A 21,078-nucleotide genomic window follows, 5' to 3' on the forward strand; every position below is an offset into this window, starting at 1 on the left:
CCGCTCCCGTAACTCTGGTTAGGTTGGCATCGAAAAAAACGCTCTCGGGTGCTTTAGAGTGCCGAGTTTATCACTGCGCATGAAGAAATGACCACTTCCAACGTTTGGTTTATGTTTTATAAGCATTTTTAATTTTATTGCTTAAATCGCATTTTCTCGGCGAGCTGAGCACTTTTTCTGAATTGTGCCGCTCCCGTCACTCTGGTTAGGTTGGCATCGAAAAAAACGCTCTCGGGTGCTTTAGAGTGCCGAGTTTATTACTGCGCATTAAGAAATGACCACCTCCAACGTTTGGTTTATGTTTTATAAGCATTTTTAATTTTATTGCTTAAATCGCATTTTCTCGGCGAGCTGAGCACTTTTTCTGAATTGTGCCGCTCCCGTCACTCTGGTTAGGTTGGCATCGAAAAAAACGCTCTCGGGTGCTTTAGAGTGCCGAGTTTATCACTGCGCATGAAGAAATGACCACCTCCAACGTTTGGTTTATGTTTAATAAGCATTTTTAATTTTATTGCTTAAATCGCATTTTCTCGGCGAGCTGAGCACTTTTTCTGAATTGTGCCGCTCCCGTCACTCTGGTTAGGTTGGCATCGAAAAAAACGCTCTCGGGTGCTTTAGAGTGCCGACTTTATCACTGCGCATGAAGAAATGACCACCTCCAACGTTTGGTTTATGTTTTATAAGCATTTTTAATTTTATTGCTTAAATCGCATTTTCTCGGCGAGCTGAGCACTTTTTCTGAATTGTGCCGCTCCCGTCACTCTGGTTAGGTTGGCATCGAAAAAAACGCTCTCGGGTGCTTTAGAGTGCCGAGTTATTCACTGCGCATGAAGAAATGACCACCTCCAACGTTTGGTTTATGTTTAATAAGCATTTTTAATATTATTGCTTAAATCGCATTTTCTCGGCGAGCTGAGCACTTTTTCTGAATTGTGCCGCTCCCGTCACTCTGGTTAGGTTGGCATCGAAAAAAACGCTCTCGGGTGCTTTAGAGTGCCGAGTTTATTACTGCGCATTAAGAAATGACCACCTCCAACGTTTGGTTTATGTTTTATAAGCATTTTTAATTTTATTGCTTAAATCGCATTTTCTCGGCGAGCTGAGCACTTTTTCTGAATTGTGCCGCTCCCGTCACTCTGGTTAGGTTGGCATCGAAAAAAACGCTCTCGGGTGCTTTAGAGTGCCGAGTGACCACCTCCAACGTTTGGTTTATGTTTTATAAGCATTTTTAATTTTATTGCTTAAATCGCATTTTCTCGGCGAGCTGAGCACTTTTTCTGAATTGTGCCGCTCCCGTCTCTCTGGTTAGGTTGGCATCGAAAAAAACGCTCTCGGGTGCTTTAGAGTGCCGAGTTATTCACTGTGCATGAAGAAATGACCACCTCCAACGTTTGGTTTATGTTTAATAAGCATTTTTAATTTTATTGCTTGAATCGCATTTTCTCGGCGAGCTGAGCACTTTTTCTGAATTGTGCCGCTCCCGTCACTCTGGTTAGGTTGGCATTGAAAAAAACGCTCTCGGGTGCTTTAGAGTGCCGAGTTTATCACTGCGCATGAAGAAATGACCACCTCCAACGTTTGGTTTATGTTTTATAAGCATTTTTAATTTTATTGCTTAAATCGCATTTTCTCGGCGAGCTGAGCGCTTTTTCTGAATTGTGCCGCTCCCGTCACTCTGGTTAGGTTGGCATCGAAAAAAACGCTCTCGGGTGCTTTAGAGTGCCGAGTTTATCACTGCGCATGAAGAAATGACCACCTCCAACGTTTGGTTTATGTTTTATAAGCATTTTTAATTTTATTGCTTAAATCGCATTTTCTCGGCGAGCTGAGCACTTTTTCTGAATTGTGCCGCTCCCGTCACTCTGGTTAGGTTGGCATCGAAAAAAACGCTCTCGGGTGCTTTAGAGTGCCGAGTTTATCACTGCGCATGAAGAAATGACCACCTCCAACGTTTGGTTTATGTTTTATAAGCATTTTTAAATTTATTGCTTAAATCGCATTTTCTCGGCGAGCTGAGCGCTTTTTCTGAATTGTGCCGCTCCCGTCACTCTGGTTAGGTTGGCATCGAAAAAAACGCTCTCGGGTGCTTTAGAGTGCCGAGTTATTCACTGCGCATGAAGAAATGACCACCTCCAACGTTTGGTTTATGTTTTATAAGCATTTTTAGTTTTATTGCTTAAATCGCATTTTCTCGGCGAGCTGAGCACTTTTTCTGAATTGTGCCGCTCCCGTCACTCTGGTTAGGTTGGCATCGAAAAAAACGCTCTCGGGTGCTTTAGAGTGCCGAGTTTATCACTGCGCATGAAGAAATGACCACCTCCAACGTTTGGTTTATGTTTAATAAGCATTTTTAATTTTATTGCTTAAATCGCATTTTCTCGGCGAGCTGAGCACTTTTTCTGAATTGTGCCGCTCCCGTCACTCTGGTTAGGTTGGCATCGAAAAAAACGCTCTCGGGTGCTTTAGAGTGCCGACTTTATCACTGCGCATGAAGAAATGACCACCTCCAACGTTTGGTTTATGTTTTATAAGCATTTTTAATTTTATTGCTTAAATCGCATTTTCTCGGCGAGCTGAGCGCTTTTTCTGAATTGTGCCGCTCCCGTAACTCTGGTTAGGTTGGCATCGAAAAAAACGCTCTCGGGTGCTTTAGAGTGCCGAGTTTATCACTGCGCATGAAGAAATGACCACTTCCAACGTTTGGTTTATGTTTTATAAGCATTTTTAATTTTATTGCTTAAATCGCATTTTCTCGGCGAGCTGAGCACTTTTTCTGAATTGTGCCGCTCCCGTCACTCTGGTTAGGTTGGCATCGAAAAAAACGCTCTCGGGTGCTTTAGAGTGCCGAGTTTATCACTGCGCATGAAGAAATGACCACCTCCAACGTTTGGTTTATGTTTTATAAGCATTTTTAAATTTATTGCTTAAATCGCATTTTCTCGGCGAGCTGAGCGCTTTTTCTGAATTGTGCCGCTCCCGTCACTCTGGTTAGGTTGGCATCGAAAAAAACGCTCTCGGGTGCTTTAGAGTGCCGAGTTTATCACTGCGCATGAAGAAATGACCACCTCCAACGTTTGGTTTATGTTTAATAAGCATTTTTAATTTTATTGCTTAAATCGCATTTTCTCGGCGAGCTGAGCACTTTTTCTGAATTGTGCCGCTCCCGTCACTCTGGTTAGGTTGGCATCGAAAAAAACGCTCTCGGGTGCTTTAGAGTGCCGAGTTTATCACTGCGCATGAAGAAATGACCACCTCCAACGTTTGGTTTATGTTTTATAAGCATTTTTAATTTTATTGCTTAAATCGCATTTTCTCGGCGAGCTGAGCGCTTTTTCTGAATTGTGCCGCTCCCGTAACTCTGGTTAGGTTGGCATCGAAAAAAACGCTCTCGGGTGCTTTAGAGTGCCGAGTTTATCACTGCGCATGAAGAAATGACCACTTCCAACGTTTGGTTTATGTTTTATAAGCATTTTTAATTTTATTGCTTAAATCGCATTTTCTCGGCGAGCTGAGCACTTTTTCTGAATTGTGCCGCTCCCGTCACTCTGGTTAGGTTGGCATCGAAAAAAACGCTCTCGGGTGCTTTAGAGTGCCGAGTTTATTACTGCGCATTAAGAAATGACCACCTCCAACGTTTGGTTTATGTTTTATAAGCATTTTTAATTTTATTGCTTAAATCGCATTTTCTCGGCGAGCTGAGCACTTTTTCTGAATTGTGCCGCTCCCGTCACTCTGGTTAGGTTGGCATCGAAAAAAACGCTCTCGGGTGCTTTAGAGTGCCGAGTTTATCACTGCGCATGAAGAAATGACCACCTCCAACGTTTGGTTTATGTTTAATAAGCATTTTTAATTTTATTGCTTAAATCGCATTTTCTCGGCGAGCTGAGCACTTTTTCTGAATTGTGCCGCTCCCGTCACTCTGGTTAGGTTGGCATCGAAAAAAACGCTCTCGGGTGCTTTAGAGTGCCGACTTTATCACTGCGCATGAAGAAATGACCACCTCCAACGTTTGGTTTATGTTTTATAAGCATTTTTAATTTTATTGCTTAAATCGCATTTTCTCGGCGAGCTGAGCGCTTTTTCTGAATTGTGCCGCTCCCGTAACTCTGGTTAGGTTGGCATCGAAAAAAACGCTCTCGGGTGCTTTAGAGTGCCGAGTTTATCACTGCGCATGAAGAAATGACCACTTCCAACGTTTGGTTTATGTTTTATAAGCATTTTTAATTTTATTGCTTAAATCGCATTTTCTCGGCGAGCTGAGCACTTTTTCTGAATTGTGCCGCTCCCGTCACTCTGGTTAGGTTGGCATCGAAAAAAACGCTCTCGGGTGCTTTAGAGTGCCGAGTTTATCACTGCGCATGAAGAAATGACCACCTCCAACGTTTGGTTTATGTTTTATAAGCATTTTTAAATTTATTGCTTAAATCGCATTTTCTCGGCGAGCTGAGCGCTTTTTCTGAATTGTGCCGCTCCCGTCACTCTGGTTAGGTTGGCATCGAAAAAAACGCTCTCGGGTGCTTTAGAGTGCCGAGTTTATCACTGCGCATGAAGAAATGACCACCTCCAACGTTTGGTTTATGTTTAATAAGCATTTTTAATTTTATTGCTTAAATCGCATTTTCTCGGCGAGCTGAGCACTTTTTCTGAATTGTGCCGCTCCCGTCACTCTGGTTAGGTTGGCATCGAAAAAAACGCTCTCGGGTGCTTTAGAGTGCCGAGTTTATCACTGCGCATGAAGAAATGACCACCTCCAACGTTTGGTTTATGTTTTATAAGCATTTTTAATTTTATTGCTTAAATCGCATTTTCTCGGCGAGCTGAGCGCTTTTTCTGAATTGTGCCGCTCCCGTAACTCTGGTTAGGTTGGCATCGAAAAAAACGCTCTCGGGTGCTTTAGAGTGCCGAGTTTATCACTGCGCATGAAGAAATGACCACTTCCAACGTTTGGTTTATGTTTTATAAGCATTTTTAATTTTATTGCTTAAATCGCATTTTCTCGGCGAGCTGAGCACTTTTTCTGAATTGTGCCGCTCCCGTCACTCTGGTTAGGTTGGCATCGAAAAAAACGCTCTCGGGTGCTTTAGAGTGCCGAGTTTATTACTGCGCATTAAGAAATGACCACCTCCAACGTTTGGTTTATGTTTTATAAGCATTTTTAATTTTATTGCTTAAATCGCATTTTCTCGGCGAGCTGAGCACTTTTTCTGAATTGTGCCGCTCCCGTCACTCTGGTTAGGTTGGCATCGAAAAAAACGCTCTCGGGTGCTTTAGAGTGCCGAGTTATTCACTGCGCATGAAGAAATGACCACCTCCAACGTTTGGTTTATGTTTTATAAGCATTTTTAATTTTATTGCTTAAATCGCATTGTCTCGGCGAGCTGAGCACTTTTTCTGAATTGTGCCGCTCCCGTCACTCTGGTTAGGTTGGCATCGAAAAAAACGCTCTCGGGTGCTTTAGAGTGCCGAGTTTATCACTGCGCATGAAGAAATGACCACCTCCAACGTTTGGTTTATGTTTAATAAGCATTTTTAATTTTATTGCTTAAATCGCATTTTCTCGGCGAGCTGAGCACTTTTTCTGAATTGTGCCGCTCCCGTCACTCTGGTTAGGTTGGCATCGAAAAAAACGCTCTCGGGTGCTTTAGAGTGCCGACTTTATCACTGCGCATGAAGAAATGACCACCTCCAACGTTTGGTTTATGTTTTATAAGCATTTTTAATTATATTGCTTAAATCGCATTTTCTCGGCGAGCTGAGCACTTTTTCTGAATTGTGCCGCTCCCGTCACTCTGGTTAGGTTGGCATCGAAAAAAACGCTCACGGGTGCTTTAGAGTGCCGAGTTTATTACTGCGCATTAAGAAATGACCACCTCCAACGTTTGGTTTATGTTTTATAAGCATTTTTAATTTTATTGCTTAAATCGCATTTTCTCGGCGAGCTGAGCGCTTTTTCTGAATTGTGCCGCTCCCGTCACTCTGGTTAGGTTGGCATCGAAAAAAACGCTCTCGGGTGCTTTAGAGTGCCGAGTTTATCACTGCGCATGAAGAAATGACCACCTCCAACGTTTGGTTTATGTTTTATAAGCATTTTTAAATTTATTGCTTAAATCGCATTTTCTCGGCGAGCTGAGCGCTTTTTCTGAATTGTGCCGCTCCCGTAACTCTGGTTAGGTTGGCATCGAAAAAAACGCTCTCGGGTGCTTTAGAGTGCCGAGTTTATCACTGCGCATGAAGAAATGACCACTTCCAACGTTTGGTTTATGTTTTATTGGCATTTTTAGTTTTATTGCTTAAATCGCATTTTCTCGGCGAGCTGAGCACTTTTTCTGAATTGTGCCACTCCCGTCACTCTGGTTAGGTTGGCATCGAAAAAAACGCTCTCGGGTGCTTTAGAGTGCCGAGTTTATCACTGCGCATGAAGAAATGACCACCTCCAACGTTTGGTTTATGTTTAATAAGCATTTTTAATTTTATTGCTTAAATCGCATTTTCTCGGCGAGCTGAGCACTTTTTCTGAATTGTGCCGCTCCCGTCACTCTGGTTAGGTTGGCATCGAAAAAAACGCTCTCGGGTGCTTTAGAGTGCCGACTTTATCACTGCGCATGAAGAAATGACCACCTCCGACGTTTGGTTTATGTTTTATAAGCATTTTTAATTTTATTGCTTAAATCGCATTTTCTCGGCGAGCTGAGCGCTTTTTCTGAATTGTGCCGCTCCCGTAACTCTGGTTAGGTTGGCATCGAAAAAAACGCTCTCGGGTGCTTTAGAGTGCCGAGTTTATCACTGCGCATGAAGAAATTACCACTTCCAACGTTTGGTTTATGTTTTATAAGCATTTTTAATTTTATTGCTTAAATCGCATTTTCTCGGCGAGCTGAGCACTTTTTCTGAATTGTGCCGCTCCCGTCACTCTGGTTAGGTTGGCATCGAAAAAAACGCTCTCGGGTGCTTTAGAGTGCCGAGTTTATTACTGCGCATTAAGAAATGACCACCTCCAACGTTTGGTTTATGTTTTATAAGCATTTTTAATTTTATTGCTTAATTCGCATTTTCTCGGCGAGCTGAGCACTTTTTCTGAATTGTGCCGCTCCCGTCACTCTGGTTAGGTTGGCATCGAAAAAAACGCTCTCGGGTGCTTTAGAGTGCCGAGTTATTCACTGCGCACGAAGAAATGACCACCTCCAACGTTTGGTTTATGTTTTATAAGCATTTTTAATTTTATTGCTTAAATCGCATTTTCTCGGCGAGCTGAGCGCTTTTTCTGAATTGTGCCGCTCCCGTCACTCTGGTTAGGTTGGCATCGAAAAAAACGCTCTCGGGTGCTTTAGAGTGCCGAGTTTATTACTGCGCATTAAGAAATGACCACCTCCAACGTTTGGTTTATGTTTTATAAGCATTTTTAATTTTATTGCTTAAATCGCATTTTCTCGGCGAGCTGAGCACTTTTTCTGAATTGTGCCGCTCCCGTCACTCTGGTTAGGTTGGCATCGAAAAAAACGCTCTCGGGTGCTTTAGAGTGCCGAGTTTATTACTGCGCATTAAGAAATGACCACCTCCAACGTTTGGTTTATGTTTTATAAGCATTTTTAATTTTATTGCTTAAATCGCATTTTCTCGGCGAGCTGAGCACTTTTTCTGAATTGTGCCGCTCCCGTAACTCTGGTTAGGTTGGCATCGAAAAAAAACGCTATCGGGTGCTTTAGAGTGCCGAGTTATTCACTGCGCATGAAGAAATGACCACCTCCAACGTTTGGTTTATGTTTAATAAGCATTTTTAATTTTATTGCTTAAATCGCATTTTCTCGGCGAGCTGAGCACTTTTTCTGAATTGTGCCGCTCCCGTCACTCTGGTTAGGTTGGCATCGAAAAAAACGCTCTCGGGTGCTTTAGAGTGCCGAGTTTATTACTGCGCATTAAGAAATGACCACCTCCAACGTTTGGTTTATGTTTTATAAGCATTTTTAATTTTATTGCTTAAATCGCATTTTCTCGGCGAGCTGAGCACTTTTTCTGAATTGTGCCGCTCCCGTCACTCTGGTTAGGTTGGCATCGAAAAAAACGCTCTCGGGTGCTTCAGAGTACCGAGTTTATTACTGCGCATTAAGAAATGACCACCTCCAACGTTTGGTTTATGTTTTATAAGCATTTTTAATTTTATTGCTTAAATCGCATTTTCTCGGCGAGCTGAGCACTTTTTCTGAATTGTGCCGCTCCCGTCACTCTGGTTAGGTTGGCATCGAAAAAAACGCTCTCGGGTGCTTTAGAGTGCCGAGTTTATCACTGCGCATGAAGAAATGACCACCTCCAACGTTTGGTTTATGTTTTATAAGCATTTTTAATTTTATTGCTTAAATCGCATTTTCTCGGCGAGCTGAGCACTTTTTCTGAATTGTGCCGCTCCCGTCACTCTGGTTAGGTTGGCATCGAAAAAAACGCTCTCGGGTGCTTTAGAGTGCCGAGTTTATTACTGCGCATTAAGAAATGACCACCTCCAACGTTTGGTTTATGTTTTATAAGCATTTTTAATTTTATTGCTTAAATCGCATTTTCTCGGCGAGCTGAGCACTTTTTCTGAATTGTGCCGCCCCCGTCACTCTGGTTAGGTTGGCATCGAAAAAAACGCTCTCGGGTGCTTTAGAGTGCCGAGTTATTCACTGCGCATGAAGAAATGACCACCTCCAACGTTTGGTTTATGTTTTATAAGTATTTTTAATTTTATTGCTTAAATCGCATTTTCTCGGCGAGCTGAGCACTTTTTCTGAATTGTGCCGCTCCCGTCACTCTGGTTAGGTTGGCATCGAAAAAAACGCTCTCGGGTGCTTTAGAGTGCCGAGTTATTCACTGCGCATGAAGAAATGACCACCTCCAACGTTTGGTTTATGTTTTATAAGCATTTTTAATTTTATTGCTTAAATCGCATTTTCTCGGCGAGCTGAGCACTTTTTCTGAATTGTGCCGCTCCCGTCACTCTGGTTAGGTTGGCATCGAAAAAAACGCTCTCGGGTGCTTTAGAGTGCCGAGTTTATCACTGCGCATGAAGAAATGACCACCTCCAACGTTTGGTTTATGTTTTATAAGCATTTTTAATTTTATTGCTTAAATCGCATTTTCTCGGCGAGCTGAGCGCTTTTTCTGAATTGTGCCGCTCCCGTCACTCTGGTTAGGTTGGCATCGAAAAAAACGCTCTCGGGTGCTTTAGAGTGCCGAGTTTATCACTGCGCATGAAGAAATGACCACCTCCAACGTTTGGTTTATGTTTTATAAGCATTTTTAATTTTATTGCTTAAATCGCATTTTCTCGGCGAGCTGAGCGCTTTTTCTGAATTGTGCCGCTCCCGTAACTCTGGTTAGGTTGGCATCGAAAAAAACGCTCTCGGGTGCTTTAGAGTGCCGAGTTTATCACTGCGCATGAAGAAATGACCACTTCCAACGTTTGGTTTATGTTTTATAAGCATTTTTAATTTTATTGCTTAAATCGCATTTTCTCGGCGAGCTGAGCACTTTTTCTGAATTGTGCCGCTCCCGTCACTCTGGTTAGGTTGGCATCGAAAAAAAACGCTCTCGGGTGCTTTAGAGTGCCGAGTTTATTACTGCGCATTAAGAAATGACCACCTCCAACGTTTGGTTTATGTTTTATAAGCATTTTTAATTTTATTGCTTAAATCGCATTTTCTCGGCGAGCTGAGCACTTTTTCTGAATTGTGCCGCTCCCGTCACTCTGGTTAGGTTGGCATCGAAAAAAACGCTCTCGGGTGCTTTAGAGTGCCGAGTTATTCACTGCGCATGAAGAAATGACCACCTCCAACGTTTGGTTTATGTTTAATAAGCATTTTTAATTTTATTGCTTAAATCGCATTTTCTCGGCGAGCTGAGCGCTTTTTCTGAATTGTGCCGCTCCCGTCACTCTGGTTAGGTTGGCATCGAAAAAAACGCTCTCGGGTGCTTTAGAGTGCCGAGTTTATCACTGCGCATGAAGAAATGACCACCTCCAACGTTTGGTTTATGTTTTATAAGCATTTTTAATTTTATTGCTTAAATCGCATTTTCTCGGCGAGCTGAGCACTTTTTCTGAATTGTGCCGCTCCCGTCACTCTGGTTAGGTTGGCATCGAAAAAAACGCTCTCGGGTGCTTTAGAGTGCCGAGTTTATTACTGCGCATTAAGAAATGACCACCTCCAACGTTTGGTTTATGTTTTATAAGCATTTTTAATTTTATTGCTTAAATCGCATTTTCTCGGCGAGCTGAGCACTTTTTCTGAATTGTGCCGCCCCCGTCACTCTGGTTAGGTTGGCATCGAAAAAAACGCTCTCGGGTGCTTTAGAGTGCCGAGTTATTCACTGCGCATGAAGAAATGACCACCTCCAACGTTTGGTTTATGTTTTATAAGCATTTTTAATTTTATTGCTTAAATCGCATTTTCTCGGCGAGCTGAGCACTTTTTCTGAATTGTGCCGCTCCCGTCACTCTGGTTAGGTTGGCATCGAAAAAAACGCTCTCGGGTGCTTTAGAGTGCCGAGTTATTCACTGCGCATGAAGAAATGACCACCTCCAACGTCTGGTTTATGTTTAATAAGCATTTTTAATTTTATTGCTTGAATCGCATTTTCTCGGCGAGCTGAGCACTTTTTCTGAATTGTGCCGCTCCCGTCACTCTGGTTAGGTTGGCATCGAAAAAAACGCTCTCGGGTGCTTTAAAGTGCCGAGTTATTCACTGCGCATGAAGAAATGTCCACCTCCAACGTTTGGTTTATGTTTAATAAGCATTTTTAGTTTTATTGCTTAAATCGCATTTTCTCGGCGAGCTGAGCACTTTTTCTGAATTGTGCCGCTCCCGTCACTCTGGTTAGGTTGGAATCGAAAAAAACGCTCTCGGGTGCTTTAGAGTGCCGAGTTTATTACTGCGCATTAAGAAATGACCACCTCCAACGTTTGGTTTATGTTTTATAAGCATTTTTAATTTTATTGCTTAAATCGCATTTTCTCGGCGAGCTGAGCACTTTTTCTGAATTGTGCCGCTCCCGTCACTCTGGTTAGGTTGGCATCGAAAAAAACGCTCTCGGGTGCTTTAGAGTGCCGAGTTATTCACTGCGCATGAAGAAATGACCACCTCCAACGTTTGGTTTATGTTTTATAAGCATTTTTAATTTTATTGCTTAAATCGCATTTTCTCGGCGAGCTGAGCACTTTTTCTGAATTGTGCCGCTCCCGTCACTCTGGTTAGGTTGGCATCGAAAAAAACGCTCTCGGGTGCTTTAGAGTGCCGAGTTTATCACTGCGCTTGAAGAAATGACCACCTCCAACGTTTGGTTTATGTTTAATAAGCATTTTTAATTTTATTGCTTAAATCGCATTTTCTCGGCGAGCTGAGCACTTTTTCTGAATTGTGCCGCTCCCGTCACTCTGGTTAGGTTGGCATCGAAAAAAACGCTCTCGGGTGCTTTAGAGTGCCGACTTTATCACTGCGCATGAAGAAATGACCACCTCCAACGTTTGGTTTATGTTTTATAAGCATTTTTAATTTTATTGCTTAAATCGCATTTTCTCGGCGAGCTGAGCACTTTTTCTGAATTGTGCCGCTCCCGTCACTCTGGTTAGGTTGGCATCGAAAAAAACGCTCACGGGTGCTTTAGAGTGCCGAGTTTATTACTGCGCATTAAGAAATGACCACCTCCAACGTTTGGTTTATGTTTTATAAGCATTTTTAATTTTATTGCTTAAATCGCATTTTCTCGGCGAGCTGAGCACTTTTTCTGAATTGTGCCGCTCCCGTCACTCTGGTTAGGTTGGCATCGAAAAAAACGCTCTCGGGTGCTTTAGAGTGCCGAGTTATTCACTGCGCATGAAGAAATGACCACCTCCAACGTTTGGTTTATGTTTAATAAGTATTTTTAATTTTATTGCTTAAATCGCATTTTCTCGGCGAGCTGAGCACTTTTTCTGAATTGTGCCGCTCCCGTCACTCTGGTTAGGTTGGCATCGAAAAAAACGCTCTCGGGTGCTTTAGAGTGCCGAGTTATTCACTGCGCATGAAGAAATGACCACCTCCAACGTTTGGTTTATGTTTAATAAGCATTTTTAATTTTATTGCTTAAATCGCATTTTCTCGGCGAGCTGAGCACTTTTTCTGAATTGTGCCGCTCCCGTCACTCTGGTTAGGTTGGCATCGAACAAAACGCTCTCGGGTGCTTTAGAGTGCCGAGTTATTCACTGCGCACGAAGAAATGACCACCTTCAACGTTTGGTTTATGTTTTATAAGCATTTTTAATTTTTTTGCTTAAATCGCATTTTCTCGGCGAGCTGAGCGCTTTTTCTGAATTGTGCCGCTCCCGTCACTCTGGTTAGGTTGGCATCGAAAAAAACGCTCTCGGGTGCTTTAGAGTGCCGAGTTTATTACTGGGCATTAAGAAATGACCACCTCCAACGTTTGGTTTATGTTTTATAAGCATTTTTAATTTTATTGCTTAAATCGCATTTTCTCGGCGAGCTGAGCGCTTTTTCTGAATTGTGCCGCTCCCGTCACTCTGGTTAGGTTGGCATCGAAAAAAACGCTCTCGGGTGCTTTAGAGTGCCGAGTTATTCACTGCGCATGAAGAAATGACCACCTCCAACGTTTGGTTTATGTTTAATAAGTATTTTTAATTTTATTGCTTAAATCGCATTTTCTCGGCGAGCTGAGCACTTTTTCTGAATTGTGCCGCTCCCGTCACTCTGGTTAGGTTGGTATCGAAAAAAACGCTCTCGGGTGCTTTAGAGTGCCGAGTTATTCACTGCGCATGAAGAAATGACCACCTCCAACGTTTGGTTTATGTTTAATAAGCATTTTTAATTTTATTGCTTAAATCGCATTTTCTCGGCGAGCTGAGCACTTTTTCTGAATTGTGCCGCTCCCGTCACTCTGGTTAGGTTGGCATCGAAAAAAACGCTCTCGGGTGCTTTAGAGTGCCGAGTTTATTACTGCGCATTAAGAAATGACCACCTCCAACGTTTGGTTTATGTTTTATAAGCATTTTTAATTTTATTGCTTAAATCGCATTTTCTCGGCGAGCTGAGCACTTTTTCTGAATTGTGCCGCTCCCGTCACTCTGGTTAGGTCGGCATCGAAAAAAACGCTCTCGGGTGCTTTAGAGTGCCGAGTTTATTACTGCGCATTAAGAAATGACCACCTCCGACGTTTGGTTTATGTTTTATAAGCATTTTTAATTTTATTGCTTAAATCGCATTTTCTCGGCGAGCTGAGCACTTTTTCTGAATTGTGCCGCTCCCGTCACTCTGGTTAGGTTGGAATCGAAAAAAACGCTCTCGGGTGCTTCAGAGTGCCGAGTTTATCACTGCGCATGAAGAAATGACCACCTCCAACGTTTGGTTTATGTTTTATAAGCATTTTTAATTTTATTGCTTAAATCGCATTTTCTCGGCGAGCTGAGCGCTTTTTCTGAATTGTGCCGCTCCCGTAACTCTGGTTAGGTTGGCATCGAAAAAAACGCTCTCGGGTGCTTTAGAGTGCCGAGTTTATCACTGCGCATGAAGAAATGACCACTTCCAACGTTTGGTTTATGTTTTATAAGCATTTTTAATTTTATTGCTTCAATCGCATTTTCTCGGCGAGCTGAGCACTTTTTCTGAATTGTGCCGCTCCCGTCACTCTGGTTAGGTTGGCATCGAAAAAAACGCTCTCGGGTGCTTTAGAGTGCCGAGTTTATCACTGCGCATGAAGAAATGACCACCTCCAACGTTTGGTTTATGTTTTATAAGCATTTTTAATTTTATTGCTTAAATCGCATTTTCTCGGCGAGCTGAGCGCTTTTTCTGAATTGTGCCGCTCCCGTCACTCTGGTTAGGTTGGCATCGAAAAAAACGCTCTCGGGTGCTTCAGAGTGCCGAGTTATTCACTGCGCATGAAGAAATGACCACCTCCAACGTTTGGTTTATGTTTAATAAGCATTTTTAATTTTATTGCTTAAATCGCATTTTCTCGGCGAGCTGAGCGCTTTTTCTGAATTGTGCCGCTCCCGTCACTCTGGTTAGGTTGGCATCGAAAAAAACGCTCTCGGGTGCTTTAGAGTGCCGAGTTATTCACTGCGCATGAAGAAATGACCACCTCCAACGTTTGGTTTATGTTTAATAAGCATTTTTAATTTTATTGCTTAAATCGCATTTTCTCGGCGAGCTGAGCGCTTTTTCTGAATTGTCCCGCTCCCGTCACTCTGGTTAGGTTGGCATCGAAAAAAACGCTCTCGGGTGCTTTAGAGTGCCGAGTTTATCACTGCGCATTAAGAAATGACCACCTCCAACGTTTGGTTTATGTTTTATAAGCATTTTTAATTTTATTGCTTAAATCGCATTTTCTCGGCGAGCTGAGCACTTTTTCTGAATTGTGCCGCTCCCGTCACTCTGGTTAGGTTGGCATCGAAAAAAACGCTCTCGGGTGCTTTAGAGTGCCGAGTTATTCACTGCGCATGAAGAAATGACCACCTCCAACGTTTGGTTTATGTTTTATAAGCATTTTTAATTTTATTGCTTAAATCGCATTTTCTCGGCGAGCTGAGCACTTTTTCTGAATTGTGCCGCTCCCGTCACTCTGGTTAGGTTGGCATCGAAAAAAACGCTCTCGGGTGCTTTAGAGTGCCGAGTTTATCACTGCGCATGAAGAAATGACCACCTCCAACGTTTGGTTTATGTTTTATAAGCATTTTTAATTGTATTGCTTAAATCGCATTTTCTCGGCGAGCTGAGCGCTTTTTCTGAATTGTGCCGCTCCCGTCACTCTGGTTAGGTTGGCATCGAAAAAAACGCTCTCGGGTGCTTTAGAGTGCCGAGTTATTCACTGCGCATGAAGAAATGACCACCTCCAACGTTTGGTTTATGTTTAATAAGCATTTTTAATTTTATTGCTTAAATCGCATTTTCTCGGCGAGCTGAGCGCTTTTTCTGAATTGTGCCGTTCCCGTCACTCTGGTTAGGTTGGCATCGAAAAAAACGCTCTCGGGTGCTTTAGAGTGCCGAGTTATTCACTGCGCATGAAGAAATGACCACCTCCAACGTTTGGTTTATGTTTAATAAGCATTTTTAATTTTATTGCTTAAATCGCATTTTCTCGGCGAGCTGAGCACTTTTTCTGAATTGTGCCGCTCCCGTCACTCTGGTTAGGTTGGCATCGAAAAAAACGCTCTCGGGTGCTTTAGAGTGCCGAGTTTATTACTGCGCATTAAGAAATGACCACCTCCAACGTTTGGTTTATGTTTTATAAGCATTTTTAATTTTATTGCTTAAATCGCATTTTCTCGGCGAGCTGAGCACTTTTTCTGAATTGTGCCGCTCCCGTCACTCTGGTTAGGTTGGCATCGAAAAAAACGCTCTCGGGTGCTTTAGAGTGCCGAGTTATTCACTGAGCATGAAGAAATGACCACCTCCAACGTTTGGTTTATGTTTTATAAGCATTTTTAATTTTATTGCTTAAATCGCATTTTCTCGGCAAGCTGAGCACTTTTTCTGAATTGTGCCGCTCCCGTCACTCTGGTTAGGTTGGCATCGAAAAAAACGCTCTCGGGTGCTTTAGAGTGCCGAGTTTATCACTGCGCATGAAGAAATGACCACCTCCAACGTTTGGTTTATGTTTTATAAGCATTTTTAATTTTATTGCTTAAATCGCATTTTCTCGGCGAGCTGAGCGCTTTTTCTGAATTGTGCCGCTCCCGTCACTCTGGTTAGGTTGGCATCGAAAAAAACGCTCTCGGGTGCTTTAGAGTGCCGAGTTTATTACTGCGCATTAAGAAATGACCACCTCCAACGTTTGGTTTATGTTTTATAAGCATTTTTAATTTTATTGCTTAAATCGCATTTTCTCGGCGAGCTGAGCACTTTTTCTGAATTGTGCCGCTCCCGTCACTCTGGTTAGGTTGGCATCGAAAAAAACGCTATCGGGTGCTTTAGAGTGCCGAGTTATTCACTGCGCATGAAGAAATGACCACCTCCAACGTTTGGTTTATGTTTAATAAGCATTTTTTATTTTATTGCTTAAATCGCATTTTCTCGGCGAGCTGAGCACTTTTTCTGAATTGTGCCGCTCCCGTCACTCTGGTTAGGTTGGCATCGAAAAAAACGCTCTCGGGTGCTTTAGAGTGCCGAGTTATTCACTGCGCATGAAGAAATGACCACCTCCAACGTTTGGTTTATGTTTAATAAGCATTTTTAATTTTATTGCTTAAATCGCATTTTCTCGGCGAGCTGAGCGCTTTTTCTGAATTGTGCGGCTCCCGTCACTCTGGTTAGGTTGGCATCGAAAAAAACGCTCTCGGGTGCTTTAGAGTGCCGAGTTTATCACTGCGCATGAAGAAATGACCACCTCCAACGTTTGGTTTATGTTTTATAAGCATTTTTAATTTTATTGCTTAAATCGCATTTTCTCGGCGAGCTGAGCACTTTTTCTGAATTGTGCCGCTCCCGTCACTCTGGTTAGGTTGGCATCGAAAAAAACGCTCTCGGGTGCTTTAGAGTGCCGAGTTTATTACTGCGCATTAAGAAATGACCACCTCCAACGTTTGGTTTATGTTTTATAAGCATTTTTAATTTTATTGCTTAAATCGCATTTTCTCGGCGAGCTGAGCACTTTTTCTGAATTGTGCCGCCCCCGTCACTCTGGTTAGGTTGGCATCGAAAAAAACGCTCTCGGGTGCTTTAGAGTGCCGAGTTATTCACTGCGCATGAAGAAATGACCACCTCCAACGTTTGGTTTATGTTTTATAAGCATTTTTAATTTTATTGCTTGAATCGCATTTTCTCGGCGAGCTGAGCGCTTTTTCTGAATTGTGCCGCTCCCGTCACTCTGGTTAGGTTGGCATCGAAAAAAACGCTCTCGGGTGCTTTAGAGTGCCGAGTTTATCACTGCGCATGAAGAAATGACCACCTCCAACGTTTGGTTTATGTTTTATAAGCATTTTTAATTTTATTGCTTAAATCGCATTTTCTCGGCGAGCTGAGCACTTTTTCTGAATTGTGCCGCTCCCGTCACTCTGGTTAGGTTGGCATCGAAAAAAACGCTCTCGGGTGCTTTAGAGTGCCGAGTTTATCACTGCGCATGAAGAAATGACCACCTCCAACGTTTGGTTTATGTTTTATAAGCATTTTTAAATTTATTGCTTAAATCGCATTTTCTCGGCGAGCTGAGCGCTTTTTCTGAATTGTGCCGCTCCCGTCACTCTGGTTAGGTTGGCATCGAAAAAAACGCTCTCGGGTGCTTTAGAGTGCCGAGTTTATCACTGCGCATGAAGATATTGACCACTTCCAACGTTTGGTTTATGTTTTATAAGCATTTTTAATTTTATTGCTTAAATCGCATTTTCTCGGCGAGCTGAGCGCTTTTTCTAAATTGTGCCGCTCCCGTCACTCTGGTTAGGTTGGCATCGAAAAAAACGCTCTCGGGTGCTTTAGAGTGCCGAGTTTATCACTGCGCATGAAGAAATGACCACCTCCAACGTTTGGTTTATGTTTTATAAGCATTTTTAATTTTATTGCTTAAATCGCATTTTCTCGGCGAGCTGAGCGCTTTTTCTGAATTGTGCCGCTCCCGTCACTCTGGTTAGGTTGGCATCGAAAAAAACGCTCTCGGGTGCTTTAGAGTGCCGAGTTTATCACTGCGCATGAAGAAATGACCACCTCCAACGTTTGGTTTATGTTTTATAAGCATTTTTAATTTTATTGCTTAAATCGCATTTTCTCGGCGAGCTGAGCGCTTTTTCTGAATTGTGCCGCTCCCGTAACTCTGGTTAGGTTGGCATCGAAAAAAACGCTCTCGGGTGCTTTAGAGTGCCGAGTTTATCACTGCGCATGAAGATATTGACCACTTCCAACGTTTGGTTTATGTTTTATAAGCATTTTTAATTTTATTGCTTAAATCGCATTTTCTCGGCGAGCTGAGCACTTTTTCTGAATTGTGCCGCTCCCGTCACTCTGGTTAGGTTGGCATCGAAAAAAACGCTCTCGGGTGCTTTAGAGTGCCTAGTTATTCACTGCGCATGAAGAAATGACCACCTCCAACGTTTGGTTTATGTTTAATAAGCATTTTTAATTTTATTGCTTAAATCGCATTTTCTCGGCGAGCTGAGCGTTTTTTCTGAATTGTTCCGCTCCCGTCACTCTGGTTAGGTTGGCATCGAAAAAAACGCTCTCGGGTGCTTTAGAGTGCCGAGTTTATTACTGCGCATTAAGAAATGACCACCTCCAACGTTTGGTTTATGTTTTATAAGCATTTTTAATTTTATTGCTTAAATCGCATTTTCTCGGCGAGCTGAGCACTTTTTCTGAATTGTGCCGCTCCCGTCACTCTGGTTAGGTTGGCATCGAAAAAAACGCTCTCGGGTGCTTTAGAGTGCCGAGTTATTCACTGCGCATGAAGAAATGACCACCTCCAACGTTTGGTTTATGTTTTATAAGCATTTTTAATTTTATTGCTTAAATCGCATTTTCTCGGCGAGCTGAGCACTTTTTCTGAATTGTGCCGCTCCCGTCACTCTGGTTAGGTTGGCATCGAAAAAAACGCTCTCGGGTGCTTTAGAGTGCCGAGTTTATCACTGCGCATGAAGAAATGACCACCTCCAACGTTTGGTTTATGTTTAATAAGCATTTTTAATTTTATTGCTTGAATCGCATTTTCTCGGCGAGCTGAGCACTTTTTCTGAATTGTGCCGCTCCCGTCACTCTGGTTAGGTTGGCATCGAAAAAAACGCTCTCGGGTGCTTTAGAGTGCCGAGTTTATCACTGCGCATGAAGAAATGACCACCTCCAACGTTTGGTTTATGTTTTATAAGCATTTTTAAATTTATTGCTTAAATCGCATTTTCTCGGCGAGCTGAGCGCTTTTTCTGAATTGTGCCGCTCCCGTCACTCTGGTTAGGTTGGCATCGAAAAAAACGCTCTCGGGTGCTTTAGAGTGCCGAGTTATTCACTGCGCATGAAGAAATGACCACCTCCAACGTTTGGTTTATGTTTTATAAGCATTTTTAGTTTTATTGCTTACATCGCATTTTCTCGGCGAGCTGAGCACTTTTTCTGAATTGTGCCGCTCCCGTCACTCTGGTTAGGTTGGCATCGAAAAAAACGCTCTCGGGTGCTTTAGAGTGCCGAGTTTATCACTGCGCTTGAAGAAATGACCACCTCCAACGTTTGGTTTATGTTTAATAAGCATTTTTAATTTTATTGCTTAAATCGCATTTTCTCGGCGAGCTGAGCACTTTTTCTGAATTGTGCCGCTCCCGTCACTCTGGTTAGGTTGGCATCGAAAAAAACGCTCTCGGGTGCTTTAGAGTGCCGACTTTATCACTGCGCATGAAGAAATGACCACCTCCAACGTTTGGTTTATGTTTTATAAGCATTTTTAATTTTATTGCTTAAATCGCATTTTCTCGGCGAGCTGAGCACTTTTTCTGAATTGTGCCGCTCCCGTCACTCTGGTTAGGTTGGCATCGAAAAAAACGCTCACGGGTGCTTTAGAGTGCCGAGTTTATTACTGCGCATTAAGAAATGACCACCTCCAACGTTTGGTTTATGTTTTATAAGCATTTTTAATTTTATTGCTTAAATCGCATTTTCTCGGCGAGCTGAGCACTTTTTCTGAATTGTGCCGCTCCCGTCACTCTGGTTAGGTTGGCATCGAAAAAAACGCTCTCGGGTGCTTTAGAGTGCCGAGTTATTCACTGCGCATGAAGAAATGACCACCTCCAACGTTTGGTTTATGTTTTATAAGCATTTTTAATTTTATTGCTTAAATCGCATTTTCTCGGCGAGCTGAGCACTTTTTCTGAATTGTGCCGCTCCCGTCACTCTGGTTAGGTTGGCATCGAACAAAACGCTCTCGGGTGCTTTAGAGTGCCGAGTTATTCACTGCGCACGAAGAAATGACCACCTTCAACGTTTGGTTTATGTTTTATAAGCATTTTTAATTTTTTTGCTTAAATCGCATTTTCTCGGCGAGCTGAGCACTTTTTCTGAATTGTGCCGCTCCCGTCACTCTGGTTAGGTTGGCATCGAAAAAAACGCTCACGGGTGCTTTAGAGTGCCGAGTTTATTACTGCGCATTAAGAAATGACCACCTCCAACGTTTGGTTTATGTTTTATAAGCATTTTTAATTTTATTGCTTAAATCGCATTTTCTCGGCGAGCTGAGCACTTTTTCTGAATTGTGCCGCTCCCGTCACTCTGGTTAGGTTGGCATCGAAAAAAACGCTCTCGGGTGCTTTAGAGTGCCGAGTTATTCACTGCGCATGAAGAAATGACCACCTCCAACGTTTGGTTTATGTTTTAATTTTTAATTTCAAAATGTTTTTATTAGTTTTCTCACAGAAATGACAACAGCATATGCTCTGGAACAATTCGCATGGGAACAGACATTGCATTGCATACAGCCTACTAAACAAACATTTCACCCATACAAAACACCTCATTGTTACCTAATTAATAATAATAAAAAAATAATAATAATAATAAAAAAATAATAATAATAAACAAAATTAAAATTTGGAAAAAAAAAAAAAAAAAAAAAAAAAAAAAGGGAAGGGCAAGGGGGGGGGGGTGAGAGTGGGCTATTACTCCAATAAGTTTGCATCAAACTCATCCTCATAATAATCCAGGAAAGGTTGCCATACAATTCTAAAATTCTCCTTCTGAATTGTGGTTCTAACTTTTTCCAACTGGAGGAAGGACATGGTCTCACTCACCCAGCGAGAGTGCCTAGGGGGCAATGGAGATTTCCAACACATAAGAACCAAACGTCGAGCGAGTAATGAGGAAAACGCCATCATCTGAGACTGAGCCTTCGAGACTCCTTTTGTCTGTACAACCCCAAATACTGCCGTGACTGGATCTGGGTCAATTCTTCTCTTACAGATGTAGGAGAATGTGTCAAAAATTCTAGACCAAAATGTATGTAATTTTGGGCATGTCCAGAACATATGCCCTAAGGTTGCCTCAGCTTGCTTACAGCGGGTACAAGTAGGGTCCACGCTTGGAATCATTTTAGCCAATTTGGTCCGTGAATAATGTAATCGATTAAATACTTTAAACTGTATTAGCCTATGTCTGACAC

This window comes from Syngnathus typhle, unplaced genomic scaffold (genome assembly GCF_033458585.1).
Source record: "Syngnathus typhle isolate RoL2023-S1 ecotype Sweden unplaced genomic scaffold, RoL_Styp_1.0 HiC_scaffold_41, whole genome shotgun sequence".
Lineage (NCBI taxonomy): Eukaryota > Metazoa > Chordata > Actinopteri > Syngnathiformes > Syngnathidae > Syngnathus > Syngnathus typhle.